Raw genomic sequence first — 10373 nt, 5'->3', positions numbered from 1 at the left:
AGATGCTCTTTCATGTTGTCTGTTGTGATGTGTGCAGTGCATTGTTCAGTGTTTCCCCCCAGCTCAGTGCCCTGTTCCTGGATTCCCATGCTGGCATGCCCTGGGAGAGCATGTTGTAAAAATTTGCTGCATTGCAGCATTTTGTCTGGAGCTCATAGTGTGGAAGATGTATTTTTTCTGAGCTGAGTGGACTCTCTCTGGCACGAGTGTGCATCCACCATGTGTCCTTGAGCACTGTAGCATTCCTTCTGGCCCTGAAAGGCCATGTCCTGATCACTCCAGTGTGCACATCTGCTGCAAGTCCTGTAGAAGATTTTTAGTGTCTTTTTTCCTTACTGTGTGTTCCTCTTAGAGAAAAGCAGTTGAGCTACTGACAATCAAATTGATGAGAAGGGAGGGGATTTTGTTTGTTTGAAAACTGCCCAATTTGAAGCAAATACTGGGTACTGTAGATTCTATTGAGCTCTGAGAACTGGAGTTCTTTAGGTACTAAGGAGAGGGAAGGAAATCTTTCTTCCTTTAGCCTACTTGGTTTGTCTCCTTCAATTTGACCTGTCATGCTAGCTAACAGATTGCTGTCACTTTAAAGATGATGTTTTATAGCTCCTGTGTGATGATTTCTGCTTCACTCCTAGAGCACATCCCCATTTTTCACCTGTGTACAAAGAGAGCAGCTGTGGTGTGCAGCAGTGGGAGGTGCAGTGAGGTTTGAACATAGTGGGACTCACACTGAAACTGTGACCCTGTGTGTAGTGCCAGTGGCCTCAATGTTTCATGAAAGCTGAGGTGGTGCTGCCCAGAGACACTTGGCCAATGTTTCTTTGTGTTCCCTGGGGCTGATGCGCTGTAAAACGTTGTTTTAAATTGAATTAATTTGGCTTTTTTTTTTGTAGCTGCTGGATACAATACTTTTGGGCTGATAAATCACTTTTCCTTAGCAATACTGGGAAGCTGTGCATTTTCCCTTTGTAGTGTCTTGCCTGGATATAGCAGTGATCCAGTGAGAGCTGCACATGATCTGTGCTCCCAAGTGGCTGGAACAGGATGTAGGAAAACATCAATACTCAGGTGTTGAGTGGGGTAGGAAGAAAGTGGCTGAGAAGAGTCACTCCTTTTAGGCTGACTGGCTCAAGAACCCATTTATGTTTTCACTGCAGCAATCCTCTAGAAAGGACAATTCTAAATAAATATTTCCCTGTGGGATTTCACTCAGTGTTCTGCTCTCTATGTACTGAAGTAGTGTCTGACCTCCACATCATCAGAAGCACTTCATCCTGCAGCCAGTGGAGCTGGTACCTGCTCTCTTACAACAGAGTATGGGTCTAAATAGCTTCCCTTGCCCTTTAGGAACTATTAATAATTAATTCTAGATCCTCTTGTGTCATTAAGCAGCTTTAGGGCACCTTGTACAATGTAGCTTTGAATTAATTCAGTAAATGACCTCCAGAAGAACTAAAAAAGACTTTTCTGTGTACAGCAAGGTCAGTTCTTGGGGTTTTGGTGACCTGTAAATATCCTATTCCTCAGTTCCTGTTCAGATGTAAAAATGGATTTTTTTCAGTATTTTTTTAAACTTTATTAAAAGAACAGCAAACAGTATTTGAAGAGAAGCAAGGTAGTAGTAGACAAGTCAGGACAGTCTGTGTAACTTGGTTTCCCTGCTGTGATGCAAATGTGTAAAATAAAGATTGACCAGAAAGAAGTTTTTAATGCATCTCATTTTCTCCTTCTGAACTGCCAGCAGCCAAGCTGACCCATTGTTCCCAAAGTCTGCATTTCCCTCTGCTCAACTTCTGTTTCCAGCCATCAACATCTGCATCATGGATTCAGGGCCAAATCACAAAACTTGTGTGGAAAAACTTCTGTTGAAGGGAAAAGCTTTCCTGTCAGTGACCCAGTGAGGTTCACTGAGGTGCCTTTTCTTGAGCTCCAGGTACTGGAGCTGTGTTTGTGTGTGCTCAGCTGCTCTTTTACTTGTGCAAGCTGAACTTAGGCAGTGTTTGTGGACTGACTCTTGAACAAGTGTTTCTCCCAGCCCTGTGTCTCCTGCAGTCTGGGGCAGGCAGGAATTCAGGAATACCTGGGCTTGTTGCTGCTCCCCAGCCCTGTGGTCTGTGTGTTCTCTGCTGTCAGCTGCCAGGTGAGGGCAGATGGAGCTGATGCTCTCCACCTTGGTGTCCAGATACAAATTAAGGATAGAAGGTTACTTTTAAAGTAGTATCTATGGTGGATCTGGCCACACTACCTCAGAGGGGCAAGTCCTTGATCTTTAAGTTAGACTGATGGTGATCTGGGACTCTGTAGTTGTGCTCTTTCTGAGGTGTTGGTATCTAACCTGGCATTCAATTCTGCAGACTGGTTGGGTTGGCAGGGATGAAGAGGGCACAGCATTCCTGTGAAATTTTCTTCCTGATAATCCCCCATCCCTCAAAGGCATCTGTCCTTCAGCACCAAATTCCAGTCTTCAAGATGTTTCTTCCAGTTCAGCCTGTGGTTCTCATCCTTCCACTGAGGGGTAATGCCTGAAGCAGCCTCTCTTCTCTACCCTGCACCTCCCAAGCAGCCACTTCTGCACTGCCTCAAGCCTCTGGGTGAGTGTTTTACCAGAGAGCAAAATATAAAAATGGTTCGAATTTGGATTTCTTAATGCCTCACTGTAGGTTAGAACAAACTTTCCTGATGCAGGTGGTTGCTGTTGTTGCACTGGAGTGGCCTAAATCTCTTTAATGCAGGTTTCTCCAAACTGAACATCCTCTGCATTTTCTGTCTGTTGTGTATTTGGCCTTAAAACATTCCCATTCCCCCTTGGCATTCCCTGACAGCAGCTGAGACTCATCCCCAGAGCTGCCTGCACTCAGCCATAAGGAAAGGTGAAATGTTAAGGGTGGAGTGGGTAAGGTGGGACTGAATTGTGGGAACACTCACTTGACAAGGAGACCAAATGAAATTATCAGTGGAAAAATTGATTCCTGACCATTTTCTCCAAGGAGACACAAAGAAGAGCTCCCAGTATTTGAAGTCTATTGCAAGCAAAGGTCATCTGGCAGACTTCCACAGGGAGCAGAAGAAACAAAAGCACAGCTAACAAAACTTTCCTCAGTGTTGTGTGTTTGGATGTAATTTTGTAGGTGTTTTCCTGCCCAGGGGAGGTAAATTGTTCTACCTGCACTGAGGTTTTTCTTGCAGTGTCTGACATTCCCAGCTGTCTGATCATTTGCAGCTCCTCATTGCACTCCTGGCTGCCTGCTGCCAATGCTTTTGCTCAAGCAAGGTTATCTTCATGACTGCAAAGAGCTGCCTTCTCCTTAAATCTGCTTTTGCCTTCCTTTGCCTTCTGACTGACAGGCTCTAATGAGAGGAGAGTGTTGTAGTGCCCTGTATAGTGAGTGGTCAATAAAAACCAAATTGCTTTGTACAGCAGAGGTAATAACACAGCTTGTTATTGGCACAGCTGATCCTGATATTGGGACCCTTGGTAAGGAGACAAAGGCTTTCTTCTGACTTAAGGAGTAAAAAGAGAATATCATCAATTTCTTTTGTCCCCTCTCAACCCCGGAAAATGGTAATTGGGGGTGACACTGCTTTGTTGTGGCTCTTCTCCCCTGTGGGATATTTTCTGTGGGGTGGCTGAGACACAATATCTGAGATAGCTCTTGTTTTCCTAAGAAAAAATAAACAGGGCTGTGAGGTTGTTACAGGGTGGCAGGTGGAATAGGTGAGGATTGAAATGGAAGAGGCAGTGGGAAATTCCTTTAACTGATCCCTCTTGGGCTGATTGTGCTGAGCTTGGCAAGAGCATCCTTGATGAGAGGAGCAGTTAAAACATGGGTCACCTGTAAGTGTAGCAATAAATTTGGGGTGTTTAGTCCCTGAGGACATTGCTCTGGGGTGCAGATCTTCTGTATACCTTCAATGCTGAGTCATTTGGGTAAGGTGTCACAATATCCCCTGATGTTCCATCACCAGCTTCTCCCTGAGATTGCACCCACTGCTTACCTGCAGGTGTGAGAGTCCCTGTGAGTGCTCCAGCTGCTGCTTCCCTGACCTGCTCAGATCTGTGTTCTGCAGGAGCTCTGTGGAGCTGGGAGGAATCCTCCACCCAGCCCAGCTGTGAAGGTATTGATCTGCCTCTCCTGAGAGAAGCCAAACTTGTTCATGCAGTAGCCAAATTGGAGGGGCTACAAAGAACAGCTGCAGTGACTGAGAGGAAGGAATTGGGCAATGGCAGAAGATGACAAGAATTAAAGCTGTAAGCCTGACTAAGTGATGATTAAAGAAAGCCAAGAAGATGTAGCTCAGTACAAAATGGCTGCATGGGGATAACCCACAGAAATGGGTTTGGAATTAGTGTGGCTGAAGGCTGGGCTGTGGAGGAAAACAAGATGTTAGGAGAAGCCTTTTGCCAATGAGTTTGGCTGCACACAGTCTCCCTGGAGAAATGGAGGCAGTTCTGTGTTGTTTTAGATAATCAACACTAGGCTGGACAAATCATTGCTAAATACACTGCAGGGAATGACCCCTTGTCAGCTGTGAGCTGGATGAAATGCCTGGCTCAGCCAATTTCCATTTGCTTATCTCAGTGGGAAATATATTGCATGCATAATTTCTGGTTTGGGGGGTCATTTTAGTTTTACTGTTAAACCTCACAGATGCCTTGCGTGAGCCTGGCTGCTCCATAGGAGGAACACATTGAAATGAAGCTGGTTGGTGTGTGCCCTGATCTGTATTCTGAGGCAGTCAGGGTTTTAACTGTTGCTGCAAAATCTGAGTGGAAATATCTGCTGGGATTTACCAAGCACGCAATGCCTGAGTGTTTCCATGAATCAGAGCAGCCTTATGGGAGGCAACAATTCAAACTCTTAAACAGCAACAAAATTTGAAGAATAGGTACAAGTTGATCAGGTTGATTTTTTTGGTATGTTTGAATGTTTTTGGGGATTGTTGTGGTTTGGGTTGGTTTTGTTTTAATGATTGCAGGGTAGGATTTGGGTGGGCAGACATCACTGTTGACTGCACAGTTTGCTTACAAAGCTTGCTCAAGAGACTTGTGTCTTGTGTTGAAACCAGAGCAGGTCAGCACCAGCTGCCCCAGCAGACGGACCCTGGGCACTGAGGGGCAGATGAGCCAGTGTAGGATTCATGAGTACTCCAGAGGTTGATTTCTGTCTGGTTTGTGGTGGAAGCCACCACCACACCATTCCCTGTGCCCTCTGCAGGCTCAGAGCTCAGCATGGAACAGACACGGAGCTGCCTTTGGAGCAAACATCTGGGCAGGATCACAGAAGAGCTGGAAGCCACGTGACTTCCCTTTATTTTGAAGGTTCTTATAAATATGTATATTTTCTAAAAGCTCTGTTCTGCTCCAAACCTCTTTCAGATTTAAGGACGCTTCTGTCACAGATGTGGGGTTTGTTTTTGAAGCCCCCTGCTGAAGCTTGGCAGCAGAGCTGGTGAGCAGTGCTCAAGTCACCTGCAGTGGGTGGAGAGCAATGTGGAGAACAGCTCCTCCAGCCCCTTTTCCAGCCCTGAGGGTGCCAGTGGAGTCTTTGCTGCAAAATGCTACTGCTGCCTCTGTGACGGTGATCTTATCTCCCCCAGACAAAGTGCACAGCACTCCTCGCTTGTCCTTACAAGGAGCCTTTTTTATTTTCAGTCTGCCTGGAATCAAGCCTTGGCTCAAGGTGGCTGGGCTGAGCTCTGCAGGACGAGGACGGCAGGAGCAGAACAAGGGGTGATTTCCCACTTGCCAGCCGGGATTTGTGATGTGCCACGAAGGAAGATCGAAGGAAGATCCACAAAACCTCCTCCTGCTTGGCTTTGTCTCAGCCCAGGGCTGCAAACTGCACGAACAGCTGATGAGTTCACCACAGCCACCCTTCCCGGCTTCCTACATTAGCATAACAATTACAGCCCCAGAGGCTGTAAAGAGAATACAGGCTTTAAAAAATAAACTAGAATTGAACAGAGAAATTAATAGCGTAGCAAATTGTAACGCTGAGCGTGCCGGCTGCGTGTCAGTCTCGAGCGACAGCTGTACGTGCAGCCCTGGCACAGTTTGATTTCCAGACCTTCCCCTGCATTTGGCCATCATTTCAACATTTCCTGGGGAAAGAGCCTGCAGGGCACCATTCCTGCTGCCGCTTTCCCCAAAAACCTGGAGTGTTTTGTGTCTGTCGCGTTTCTCTGCAGCCATGTGAAGTATTGGCATTAAAATGCTGTGCCATAGAAATTAATTTATGGCTGTAATAGCCATTAGATGCTGTAGCCTGAATCTTGGAGTGTTTTGGGTTATAAATCTTGGGTTTTGAGGGCTTTCTTATTTAGTCATATATAGCTCAGCTATCAAAGCAGCTGGTAAATGCCAGCACTGGGTGCTTGCTGTGACCTGCAGTGATACCAGGGGCGAAGCAAGAGCAGCTCACTCGCATCTTGTCAAGCACAAAACAGCTTCAGGAACACCCTGGCTGGTGAGCTGGAAGCTGCGGAGTCCCGTGGAACGCTGCTCACAGCCTTGAGATCATCCGGATGTGCAATGGTTGTAACCCGAGATGCGGGTGATGCCTGGGAAGCCGAGGGTGTCCCCAGCAAGAGCCGATGCATTCCTGTGCTCGTGGTTGTTGCACCAGGATGTTGAACTCATTCTAATGGCATTTTTGTGTTCAAACCCTCTGGAAAAGCAGCTGTTTTGGTGGCTCTCTGTGCCAGCGGTGACCATGGCTTGTCTGGGGGAGCAGCCAGCACTGATGCCAATAATTCCTTTGGCTCTTTTTCTGACTGAGTCAGATCACTCAAGCATTAACCTTAAAATAGCAACTATTTTTGTAGTTGATATAATTAATCTCCTCTGTGTGTATGTTCCTTCCCTATTCCAGGCTCTGATGCTTCACCACTCCCCTGCTGACCCACTCCTGCTTTGGCACAAGAAAACTCTGAGCAAAACTTGGCTTTTCCACAAAAAAAGCACGAACTACAGGCTGTGTGTGCTCTGCTCCGTGAGTTCACTGCCGGGCTGGTGTCTCCAGTCACAGATTCCTCGCTCATGTGGTCTGTTGGTTTGGAGCATCTTCTCCATCTGTTTTTGGGTGGGTGGATGTGGAAGGGGGATGTTCACAAGCTGCCAGGGCTGGGGGTGACACTGGCCGCAAAGACAGCTGTGATGGATGGGTGGGTGTGTGCGTGGGTTTCGTGATGCAGAAGGAAAAAGCGCTTTGGAGAAGCCTGAGCGCACCCTGCGAGGCGCCTCGTCCAGCCCTGGGAAGGGGAGGAGCGAGGAAGGGGATGGGATGGGCTAACCGGGGTCCATCCCCTGCCTCTCTTCTCCCTTTCCTGGGGCAGCTCCTGCGTCAAAGCACGTCCAAGAGTGCAAGCTTGCCATGCTGGATGCTACCCCATCCCCAGCCTTCCACCCCACAAACAGCTCCAGCCGTGCCAAGGTGGGGTTCAGGGGGTGGGTGCTGTGCTCGGGCTGTGTGACACCAATGATTTTTTAGGTCTGATTTTTTAGGTCCTCACATCAGTGAGGAGGATGAAGGGGGAAAGAAAAGACCATCTGTGATGAAGCACAGAGTGAGCACACGAGATTGGGACAGTCTGCACCTCGCTGCTTGCGTGCAGTGCTATTCCCACGAGGCAGCTGCAATCCTGGCAATTAAATCAGGAAGGATGAGCTGGGGAGAACCCCCGTGATGGCGTCTGAGGATGCTGATTAAATGTGCACAGCCTGGTGAGCCCACGTGGAACAAACTGCTGCGTGGCTGAGCCCGACAGACTTACTGTGTCCTGGGCAAAAAGAACTCCGGGGTTTTATTAAACACTTTCAAGCAGATACCCGAGGAAGGAAAAGCTTTCTGCAGACACACACTGGGCTGTGCAGCCCACACAGCTCCCAGCTTTTACAGTCAGAACGTGCAGCATCGGATCCATCCCAGCCTGCTGGCATAGCAGGAGGGTAAAACTTGCCTTGGAGCAGGAACCCGCTCTGACCACAGCAGGAACAGCAAACATTGCCCAGGGAATGCTCATTTCCATGGCTGCGGTGTGAGGATCAGACAGCGGAAGCCCTGCGAGCACACACTGCTTAATCAAAAAGCCAGCCCGGGTCAGGGCTGCCTCTGAGCTTGTCCTGCAGTTGCTGGTGGTGGGAGATGTGAGCAAAGCCTGAGGTCTGTCTTGGAAGAGAAAGCCAGGGGGATTTATAAAGCAAAACTCCTCTCAAGGACTGGCCTGCGGTGGATTTTCCTCTGAGCAAACAGCCCAGCTCCTTCCCGGGCACACTGACCACACTCAGCTGGGCACGATTGTTTTGTGTCCCAGCCGCTGTTCAGATTTCAATCCTGTCGGCCCCAGGAGTTTTTCCAGACTTGAGCTGTGTTTTTCTGCCTTCAGAAATGTCACTTCATTCTGGAAAATGTCACTAGGGTTGTTATTTAAACAGTAATAGGGTTAAAGCTAATAATTGGGGAGTGAAAGTGACTGGCTTGCATAGTTTCCGATTACTTTTCTCCTCTCATCTGTGTGATTTGAGTTCTCAGCGTTTTGTGTGATGGAGGCAGGGTAGAGTTTTAAATAGAATTAAATCCTTTCAACATCAGTTTTGCAGCAGCAGAGCCTGTGCTGTGCAGGGAAGGTTTGGGACCTCGCTGGAGCCCCAGCTGGGCACTGACAGGTCATGCTCTGCACACAAAGGACACTCCTGCTGCGATGTGGTTACAGCCCAGGGAGCACAGATGAAGGGAAATACTGCAAAAACTGGAGTTTTGCTGATGGGCAGCAAAGAAGGGGCTGCACAGGATGGTTTTACAGCAATCTGCTGAGGCCTGTTGGAGTTGCAGGCAGGCCTTTGTCCCTAAAAGCCATGCAAATGCTGGGAGCAACTGGGAGGGATGCTGGAGGGGAAACAGAACCTCACAGAGCTCTGGCTGCCACGTGCTGCCAGTCCCCTGTGCTCAGTGCCATCCCTCCAGCTCATCCCCAGGCTGTGCTGCTGCTGGGACATGGTGATGGTGTTTTTATCCTCTTCTGCCTTAATGAGCTCGTTTGTGTGAGGCTGGGTGATGGAGGACGAGGCGTTTTAGAAACATCCACTTGGGGAATGTATCCCTGGAGAAGTGAGTGTCAGGCAACGTTTGGCTGGTTAAAAACAATAAAGGTGCAAAGAGCAGTGCTGTGTCAGCTGTGCTCCTCTGTGTCCTCTGCAAACACCCCGTGTGTGTTGTGCTGGGCTCTCCACAGCACCACAGACAGGTTTTGCTGTATCCAGGCACAGATTTTCCCCCCCTCTTTGGCTGCTGCCACGGGAGTCCAGGCATGCCCAGGCAGCTCCAGCAGGGCCCTCATTGCAACACAGGCAGGAAGAAAAGTGTATTTATCGTGTGCATCAGCACAGCTAATGACTGCACACAGGCACTGAGCTATTGTGGAGGCACAAAGCCCTGCACGGGTTTGAGGTGGGGAAAAGCTGGGTGCTGCTGCTTTTAACACTTGCATGGTTTCCTGGCTGCACCACAAACCTGCTGTGGGTTGAATCTGTGGGGCTTTTGAAGTGATTGAACTTCATCCCTCTACGTACACATTGCAGAGAGTGAGCGAAGGCTCGGTGGAGCCCTGGTGTGAGAGAATGGTAGAATCACAGAAGGGTTTGGGTTGGAAGGGACCTTAAAGATCATTTAGTCTAACCCTCTTTCCAGGCAGGGAGACCTTCCACTCAACCAGACTGCTCAGAGCCCCATCCATCCTGGCTTTGAACACTTCCAGCTTCTTTGGGCAAGCTGTGCGAGGGCCTCACCACCCTCAGAGCAAAGAATTTCTTCCTGATACCTAATCTAAACCCTGCCCCCAGTCAGTGTGAAGCCATTCTTGCCTGTCCTGTCCCTTCATGACCTTGTCCAAAGTCCCTCTCCAGCTCTCCTGGAGCCCCTTTAGGCACAGAAAGTGGCTCTGAGGTATTCACCGGGCTGAACAAACCCAGCCCTCAGCCTGAACATCCTGAGCTGAAAGGGACCCACATGGACCCAACTCCTCCACGTGGGGAACAAACCCCTCTTCATCTGGGGAGCCCAGGGGTTGGAAAATGCTTCTACAGCTGGAGGAGTTGATGTCCCACCAAGGTCACCCCCAGACGCTGAGCTCAGCCTCGCTCCAGGCTCTGTGTTCCCACCGCCATCACCCCCCGAGCAGGACCCCGATTCCTGACATTTCCCTCCGAGCGTTTCCCCGCGGGGCGGCTCGGGGGGGTCTGGAACCCCCCTCCCTCCGGGCTCCTCCCGCTTTGGCAGCGGCGGGGCCGTGCGGAGCCCCCTCCCCATCGCCATCGCCATCGCCATCCCCATGGCGCTCCCGCAGCGCGGGGCGGGGCGCGCCGCCCCCCCGCCCCT

Source organism: Melozone crissalis, unplaced genomic scaffold (assembly GCF_028551555.1).
Source record: "Melozone crissalis strain CALT ecotype California unplaced genomic scaffold, PUWL_Pcris_2 ptg000041l_1, whole genome shotgun sequence".
Lineage (NCBI taxonomy): Eukaryota > Metazoa > Chordata > Aves > Passeriformes > Passerellidae > Melozone > Melozone crissalis.
This window is presented reverse-complemented; position numbering follows the sequence as displayed.